A 9617-nucleotide genomic window follows, 5' to 3' on the forward strand; every position below is an offset into this window, starting at 1 on the left:
GCCTTCTCCCCCACTGACTTACCCAAAAGAAATCCATGAAGTTTGTCCCAAGGACCAAGTCAAGCTTGCCTATCTTTTCAATGCATCCGAATTCTGAATCCTACTGCTAAACTACCAAGAAGTGAGAGAGTAACTGCCAAAGAGGTGGTTAATTTTGGCAAGAAATTGATGTAGGGGAAGAGAGGGGAAGAGGATTAAAAACCAAAGAAAAAAAAAAGGCTGAGAGATTATACTCTTTCTCTCGGCTTGCAAAAGAATCTCCTATGAAGAACCTAAAACATAATTCTCATTTTTTTGGTTTTTTTTCTTCATTTATGATAGAAAATCCTAAACATCAACTATGAAACTAAGTTGGGGGAAACTCTAATAATTATTAAATCCTTGTTCCTCATCGTCTCAGAATTTAACATTATCCTCAATTCTCCACAACAATAAAAAGAAACAAGTACATTTAGCATAACAACAAAACTAATGGCATGTTTGGTTCGCATGAAAATATTTTCTAGATAATATTTTCACATAAAAAATTCTCTCATGCGATCAAGTGTGAGAATATTTTTACATTAATAGTTGCCAATTTGTGTGCAAGATGCATTAAGATCAATTGATATGAAAATATTCCCACACTTGACCGCACGAGACAATTTTTTTCGTCTGATAATGTTTTCTAGAAAATATTTTCACACGAACCAAACGTACTATTAAAGTAAAATATAACCAAGTTTTAGTCTCCAAAAAATCAACAATAGAGCAAATAAAAAAGGGTGTGGTTTCTATAAAGTTGCAACCTTAAACAATCCAAGTAAGACTCACCTCTAAATTTTATCATAATATGTAATTTTATTGTTAAAAATTCTTAGGATTATCTCAAAATCTATTTTCATATTTAATTATATAATTTTAAAATCCAAGAATATTTAAAATCAAGTAGATCCATAAACATATGGAAATCTTGAAAATGGACGGTCTAGATAATGTGTTGCAAGATGCATTATTTATTGCACTCAAAATATATATATATTTTTTTCATATTCTTATATCTTGATACCAATATGATCAATTAGAAGGTTTTTCAACATTAAAACAATATTTTCCAATAGATTTTTGAGGTGCATCTGTAATTCTACATTTTAAGGTCGCAACATTACATAAACTTTTTCCAATACAAAATGGATTATACAATGAGACCATTTACCTTTGGTATATGGAAGTTACAATTACTTGCAACCATATGTTATGAAATTTGCTAGCTTGGATGTGCCACAAAATTCGAGAAATTTTCTTTGGAACTTTGAGCTTGGTCAATAAATAAATGCAGCCACCCAATTTTACATCCAATGGTTAAGATTAATTGTGACCACCTTGTACCAAAGGAAAACTAAACTAGTGCATTAGAAAGAAATATTAATTCAAGGCTTCCGTTGATGAAGAAAACAATCCACATAATTGCTTTATTTGGTGAGTGGATTAGATCAAGAGTCCATCAATGTCTTTCCTCATTGGTAATGGGTAAGATATGTGTTACGAGACTTGTTGAAGTCCACTGGCCCTATGGGTGAGGCCGAGTTATTGTGTACAATTTGGGGTACATATCAAAATTTTAAAAATTGCAAAAAAAATGTCAAAAATTTAGGAATGTTATTAAACTTTTTGTATCAGTGAGTCCTTTTTTTTTTTGGAAATAGTTTATATAGAGCCGAGGCTTTAAATAATCAAATTAGATCACCTCAAAAATTTCACTAGAAGAGGTTGTTTTGATGCTCAAATATCCTCAAATTGATCATCTCGCCATCAAGATGCATGGACATGAGAAAAAAAATGGATTTCAAGTTTTGAAAATAGTGCATCTTGTTATGTATTTTTGGACCCTCAATTTTCAAGATTTTCAAGTTTTTGTAGATATGCACAATCTACACTATTTTTTAAGCTTTAAATTTTATAATCAAAGATGAAAATATATTTTAAGGCTATCACAAAGATTTCCAGTATTCAAACTACATTTCTCGACACTACTTGAAGGTGGGCTTTACTTTGATTGTTTAGAGCGTCGGCTCTATACAAACTGCACTGTTTTTCTTCTTCTTTTTTACCATAATCCTTTTTTTTATTTTTTTGAATTTTTTAAAAGGAAATGCGTACTATGAGACTGTTATCTTTAGTATAAGAAGGTGACAATTAATCCTAACCATTAGATGTCTAATTGAATAGCTTGGGGTGTGTCACGAAGTTCAAGAAATTTATGTTGGGCATTGAATTTAGTCCCAAGTACATTTATAACCATTTGATTTAAAATTTAGTAGACAAGAATGGTTGTGGCATCCTTGTACTAAAAGTAAATGATCTTTTTGTATATTTTTCCTTTTTTAAATATCCTCAAATATAAAATAAAAAAATAAAAATAAAAAATTTCCTACATCTATTTTTCTATACTTTTTTAACTTATTTTGATTTGTTAAGGTTGCTTTCAATTTTTATTTTAGCTTTCTTACCATTATTTTTTTGTATATTTTTATATTTTATATTTTTCTAAGGTTTTGGGCCCTATAAAAGAAGTGTGAATACACAAGCAAGTCCATTCAAACTCCCCTGAGTCAACGCGTCGGCCGGCCAAAGACCTGAGTACCTTGGCCGAGATGAATTTATAATCCTTGGTAAGATGTATGAGTGGATCTGCAAACTGCAAAAAATATTGCATCAAATGCACACACGGTTTGCGAATGCATCATGGTTAACTACTCACGAAGAACATCATGGCTCGTATTTATTTTTCTGCCTTTCATGTAGTTACTTAAATATCATAATGAGAGAACAGAAGAACGCCCCTAAAGATGAAGGAAAATATTCTTTTCACACAATCGAGGAGATGCATGGGAAAAGTTTATATAGAGCCTAGGCTCTAAACAATCAAATTAGAGCCTACCTTAAACTTTCACTAGAAGAGGTCGTTTTGATGTCCAAATGTCATCAAATTGATCATCTCCACATCAAGATGGATGGACATGAGAAAAACATGGATTTCAAGTTTTATAAATAGTGAATCTTGTAACATATTTTTGGATCGTCAATTTTCAAGATTTTCAAGTTTTCATAGATCTGCTCAATCTATACTATTTTTTAAGCTTTAAATTTTATAACTAAAGATGAAAATATAATTTAGGACTAGTACAAAAATTTCCAGTATTGAAACCATATTTCTGGATACTATTTGAAGGTCGGCTCTAATTTGATCGTTTAGAGGCCTAGCTCTATACAAACCAATCCTTAGTTAAATACTTTTCTGTTATGGCATTTCATAAAATCCGTTGTAGTCTAGTTGGTTAGGATACTCGGCTCTCACCCGAGAGACCCGGGTTCGAGTCCCGGCAACGGAAGTTATTTTTATTGCTATCTTTTAATTTCGAACATTTCTTTTAATTTCGAACATTTCTTTTAATTTCGAACATTTCTTTTAATTTCGAACATTTCTTTTAATTTCGAACATTCCTTTTAATTTCGAACATTCCTTTTAATTTCGAACATTTCTTTTATCGTTATCTTTTAATTTCGAACATTTCTTTTATTGTTATCTTTTAATTTCGAACATTTCTTTTATTGTTATCTTTTAATTTCGAACATTTCTTTTATTGTTATCTTATAATTTCGAACATTTCTTTTAATTTCAAAAATTTCTTTTAATTTCGAATCTTTCTTTTAATTTGAAACCTTTTAACTCTCGTGTCTGTATATTTCTTTTAATATGGAACCTTTCTTTTAATTTGAAACCTTTTAACTCTCGTGTCTGTAAATTTTCTTTTAATTTGAAACCTTTTAACTCACGTGTCTGTAAATTTTCTTTTAATTTGAAACCTTTGAACTCTCGTGTCAGTAAATTTTCTTTTAATTTGAAACCTTTTAACTCTCGTGTCTGTAATTTTCTTTTAACATGGAACCTTTCTTTTAATTTGAAACCTTTTAACTCTCGTGTCTGTAAATTTTCTTTTAATTTGAAACCTTTTAACTCTCGTGTCTGTAAATTTCTTTTAATATGGACCTTTTGACTCTCGTGTCTGTTTAATCAAAGTAATGACAATGATAGCGATCAAGCCCTTTTTTCTTTTTCTTTTTTTTTTTTTTTTTTTTTTTTTTTTTTTTTTTTTTTTTGCATTTCACAGATTAGCAAATGTACTGGTTCTGTAAATAGTAAATTTCACTTTAGAGCGGTAGCTTATTGATGAAAATCTTTTGTTGTTTTTTTTCTTATTCTTTTGGAAATACTCTAAGTATACTTAGTAACTTTTTAAATGGCAAACATATGAAATAACGAATATTGTGATTTATGATGACTTGGAAATTCCCTAATTAATTCAATTTCAAAAATTTATTTGTACACCCTTTATAAAGAAGAGGGGAGATGGGATTTAAGTGCCATTAAGGGCACATTGGCTAAATACGAACCTCTCATCATTATCATCATAACCAGATATAAGCGTGGCAATGGACCCATACCCGACACGCGTCCATGTATGGATCCAACATTTGGACCCACTGGTAAGGTTAAGGTCCTACAAGGTATACCTGAAAATTTTTGGATACGGGTGCGGGTATTGGTGTACCCGACCTCGACCATTAGTTATAAGTTTCTTTTTTTAGGTTTTAGTTTTGGAAAAAGTTTATATAGGGCCAAGGCTCTAAACAATCAAATTAGAGCCCACATCAAAAATTTCACTAGAAGAGGTTGTTTTGATACCCAAATATCCTCAAATTGATCATCTCGATATCAAGATGAATGAATATAAAAAAAAGATAGATTTTAAGTTTTGCAAATAGTCATCTCATAACGCATTTTTAAACCGTCTATTTTCAAGAGTTTCAAGCTTTCATAGATCTGCACGATCTACACCATTTTTGAAGTTTATATTTTAAGGCTATCACAAAGTTTTTCAGCATTAAAACCACATTTCTCGACACTATTTAGAGGTTTGCTTTACTTTGATTGCTTAGAGCCTAGGCTCTATACAAACCGCACCCTTTAGTTTTACCCAAACTATTCCCCCATCGTCTTAGTTTTTACCTTTTAAAGTAAGAGATAGTGTCTTGTCTCTACCTAAAGGGTAATACAGTCTCTTAATTCTTTTGTAATATATATATATATATATATATATGAGTAATGATCCTATAGGACCCTCTCCCACCTATGTGTGTAGGACCCCAAAGGATCGCCATTAAAATTGGTACAGATCTCTATAAAAGTTATCACATAGGCGTGGGACTTGACTTTTTTAGAGATCCGTATCAATTTTAATGGTGATCCTTTAAGGTTCTATACACATGGGTGGGGGAGGGTCCTATAGGATCATATATATATATATATATATATATATATATATATATATAAGATGGGATTAGCCCACTAGCTCATATGAACATATGAACCCAACGTCTCAGATTGATTCTGAGCCGATCTGACAATCACAGATGTCCGGTTTTGAATTTTAGTTTTTTTTTTTTACAAATCCAAATGGTTTAAACTTTTAGGCGTGTGTTCATCAAAAATAGGTCAATCTTCGAAAAATATCAAAAAAATATTTTACATGAAATAAATTGACCAAAATACCTTCAAAAATTTTCGGGGGGTGTTTTGGTTTTTTTTTTCACAAATAATTTTTTTATATATTTTTATTAGGTGCGCCTCGATGAAAGAACACATACCTAAAATTTCAAGTGATTTGGATCTATAGAAAATGAAAAAAATTTCAAGCACTACCGGATATCCGTGATCGTCAGATCGGCCCAGATTTAATCTAGGTCGTTGGGCTCATATGTTCATATAAGCTAGTAGACTAATCCCATCTTAAACAATCACATTCGAGCTTCCCTCAAAATTTTCACTAGACGAGATTGTTTTGATGCCCAAAAATCCTCAAATTGATCATCTCGACATAAAGATGCATGGACAAGGGAAAAAAATTGATTTCAAGTTTTGGAAATAATGTATTTTGTAATGCATTTTTTTATCGTCAATTTTCAAGATTTTCAAGTTTTCATAGATATGTCGATCAACAACAATTTTTAAGCTTTAAACTTTATAAATAAAGATGAAAATATATTTTAAGGCTATCACAAAGATTTCCAGTGTTGGAACCACATTTCTTGACACTATTTAAAGGTAGGCTCTAATTTCATTGTTTAGAGCCTAGGCTCTATACAAACTACACCCTATATATATATATATATATATATATATATATATATATATATATACTCTTGACACTATTTAAAGGTAGGCTCTAATTTCATTGTTTAGAGCCTAGGCTCTATACAAACTACACCCTATATATATATATATATATATATATATATATATATATATATATATATATATATATATATATATATATATATATATATATATATATATATATATATATATATATATATATATATATATATATATATATATATATATATGGAAAAATCTTCCCAACAACTATAGGCGAAAATAAATAGTAATTTTGCCTACCTTCATCACCATCCAAACTTCATCACACGGTCACAGTTATCCGCTAGTATTTTAATTTATTTTTTTTTACAAATCAAAATTATTTGAAATTTGGAACACGTGTACGTCTTAGTGACGCGCGCTTAATAAAAATATGAAAAAAATAATTCGTAAAATATAAATTGACTAAAATACCTCCCAAAATTAATAGGGGTATTTTGATTAATTAAGTTTTTACGAATTACTGTTTTTATATTTTTATTAGGTGCGTCTCACTAATATGTACACATGCTCCTAATTTCAGGTCATTCCGATTTTTAGAAAAAAAATAAAAAATAAAACACTAACGGACAATCGTGATCGTGCGATGAACTTTGAACGGTGAAGAGGCAAAAATAACAGTGATTTCATTTATAGGCAAAAATGAATATTGATTTTACCTACCCTCATCACCGTTCAAAGTTCATCACACGGTCACGATTATTCGGTAGTGTTTTTATTTTTCATTTTTTTTCTATATATCGGAATGACTTGAAATTTGGAGCATGTGTACATCTTAGTGAGACTCACTTAATAAAATATAAAAAAAATTAGAAAAAAAATTAATTAACCAAAATACCCCCGAAACGTTTTGGGGGTATTTTGATTAATGTTTTCATGTAAAATATTTTTTTTGATATTATTCGTAGATTCAGCTATTTTTTATGAACATACGCTCCAAATTTCAAGCTATTCTGATTTGTAAAAAACAAATGAAAATTAAAACACTATCAGACAATCCTGACCATGCAATGAACTTTTGACGGTGATGAAGATAGGCGAAATCACTGTTCATTTTTACCTATAACCGTTTTTTAGTATCTTATATATATATATATATATATATATATATATTCTTTCAATCTAAATATTGAAGGTAAGTGATTCGTATGAAGTGAAGGTGTCTACTCTCTCTCTTTCTCTCTCAAAGTACCCAACCTAGGGTTTCCAATTCTAACATAATATCATAGCGTTGTTCAACCTTCTCCATCATTTTTCATCAGCATAATCGATCTCTCATCTCATCACCATCTCTAATTTTATACAAGCTCTATCTTCTTCGATTGTCGCCTCCTTGAGATATGTCATTGTCCCCTTCTCTAAACAATATCACAGCCATCCGTCTAAAAATCTTGACATCTGCTGGTGTTTCTCTCCCTTACTATTGCAATCACCTTCCATCTTTTTCTACTTACTCTCTCACTCATCTAACACTTTCTCTCTCTCATCAAAATTCCCCTCTTTACCTCATTTTCTTTTTCCTCTTTATCTTTCATCTCAAAACGTCAATCTTCCTCTCTCATAAAAGTTGGAGGTGTTTGTCTTCTTCTTTAAAAGGTGAACATTGTCTTCTTCTTGGCTATTTCCATCTATCAAAAAGAAAGTGGTACTAGTGTTTGTCTTCACCTTACCTGGTCTTTCACTTCTTTCACCTTACCTATTCTCTCTCTCATCGTCTTTGGTAGCTCTAAAGGAACTTCGGCTACACTTGTATCGATCCTATCTCTAGAAGGCTCAACAAACTTCAGCACTATAGATACCAAAGTAATTCCTGAAGGGTCCAACAATAGTTCGGTTGTCTAAGTTCCGAAGTTGTTTTTGTCCAACAGTACTTCGGCCCTCTAAGTTCCGAAGTTATTTCTGGAATTTGGATTTGCAAGTGGCTTTAGGTTCCAAAGTAGTTTCTGAAAACAGTTTTAGTACCAAAGTAATTTTGAATATCTTCTGAAACCTCATTCTAAGTCATGGCTTCACTAAAATTTCCATCTTTTATATCTATTAAACTGAGTTGAGACAAACTACCTCAAATAGAAGGCCCAAGTCTTGAATTGTATTGAAGGTTTAAACGTCGAAGGTCATCTTGATGGGTCTAGTCGACCACAAAGTGAGTATATTCTCGAGGGACCAAAAGAAATTGATGATAACAACTCTGAATTGCTAAAGGATCCCACCAAGAGAGAAATTAATCCTAAAGCTTTAGAATGACAAATGAAAGACAAAACATTATTGAGTTAGCTACTGTCTACTCTTTCAGATAACTTGCTTATTGAGGTAATGCACTTGAAGACATCGCAAGAAGTCTAAAAAACTATATAATACATATCAAAGAGAAACCTTTGCCAATGTCCTTTAGGTCAAGACTGAATTGATCAATTTACAAAGAGGATCTCAATCAATGACTGAATACTTAAATAAGTTCAAAACCATATAAGACCACCTTGCAGCAATCGATAGTACAATGAGTGATCAATATATGGGTTTTTATACACTCAAAGTTCAGGTACGGGTCCGGGTCTCTCCCTCTAGCCATGTAGGAGCAAAAATCAAGTACAAGTCCAAGTCCCGGGTGGAAAGTGTTCCCTCAGGTACAACTACAGATACTCAAATTTTGGACCTATCAAGTACGGGTCCAAATCCAGATACACTGTTCTATTTCGAGTCCAAGTACAAGTCTTACTAGACCGGCCCTAAGCAAAGCAGATAATGTAGATTCATGATTTACATCTAGGATAAATAGGAAACCTCTCTACAAGAGAAGTTTTTCTTTTGACCGTGCAACTTTTCCCATATTTGTTTCCTAGAAAAGTGGCGCATGAAAGGAACATCGTCATACGATGAGAAAATTGCTTCATACTTTACATGGTGCGAAGCCAATTTCCCCTCTCGAAAATCTTTCCTATATATGGCTTTCCACCAGAAGATAAAAAACATGCCCCAAGTATTTTAAAGGTAAGATCTAAAAACTATCCCAGGAAAAGCTTTACGGGCTATCGAACGTTCAAAAAGGACACCCAATTAAAATAGGAAACAGAGTGCAAAAGCGTTTTCTTTTTTAAGTCAAATTTAGAATTTCATGTTATTTTTAAATTTTCTAGATCACCTAAATTATGAATCTCCATTAATTCGGATTCAAAATCCATCTTTAACATGGACTTCAGAGGAAGACACACGTACATAGATGAGTAAGCAGGCTCCTGGAAACCCCATCGGTGCAGGGACAAGAACAAACGAACAAAAATTAAAAGAAAAATAAATTAATAAGGCCCGCCAGGCTGGGCCAGGCCAAACTGGGCCAATACCGGCCTTAGCCTGGCCCTCA

The 9617-nt window shown here is 31.8% G+C and overlaps 1 non-coding gene across 1 annotated transcript; it reads left to right on the forward strand.

The window, feature by feature from the left end:
• Nucleotides 1–3298: 3298 nt before the first annotated feature.
• On the forward strand, nt 3299–3371 carry TRNAE-CUC (transfer RNA glutamic acid (anticodon CUC)). The gene has a single exon. It is a non-coding gene; the product is annotated as a tRNA-Glu (tRNA).
• The last annotated feature ends 6246 nt before the right edge of the window (nt 3372–9617 follow it).

This window comes from Amborella trichopoda, chromosome 8 (assembly GCF_054954075.1).
Source record: "Amborella trichopoda isolate Santa Cruz 75 chromosome 8, AtrichopodaSantaCruz75HAP2 v2.0, whole genome shotgun sequence".
NCBI lineage: Eukaryota > Viridiplantae > Streptophyta > Magnoliopsida > Amborellales > Amborellaceae > Amborella > Amborella trichopoda.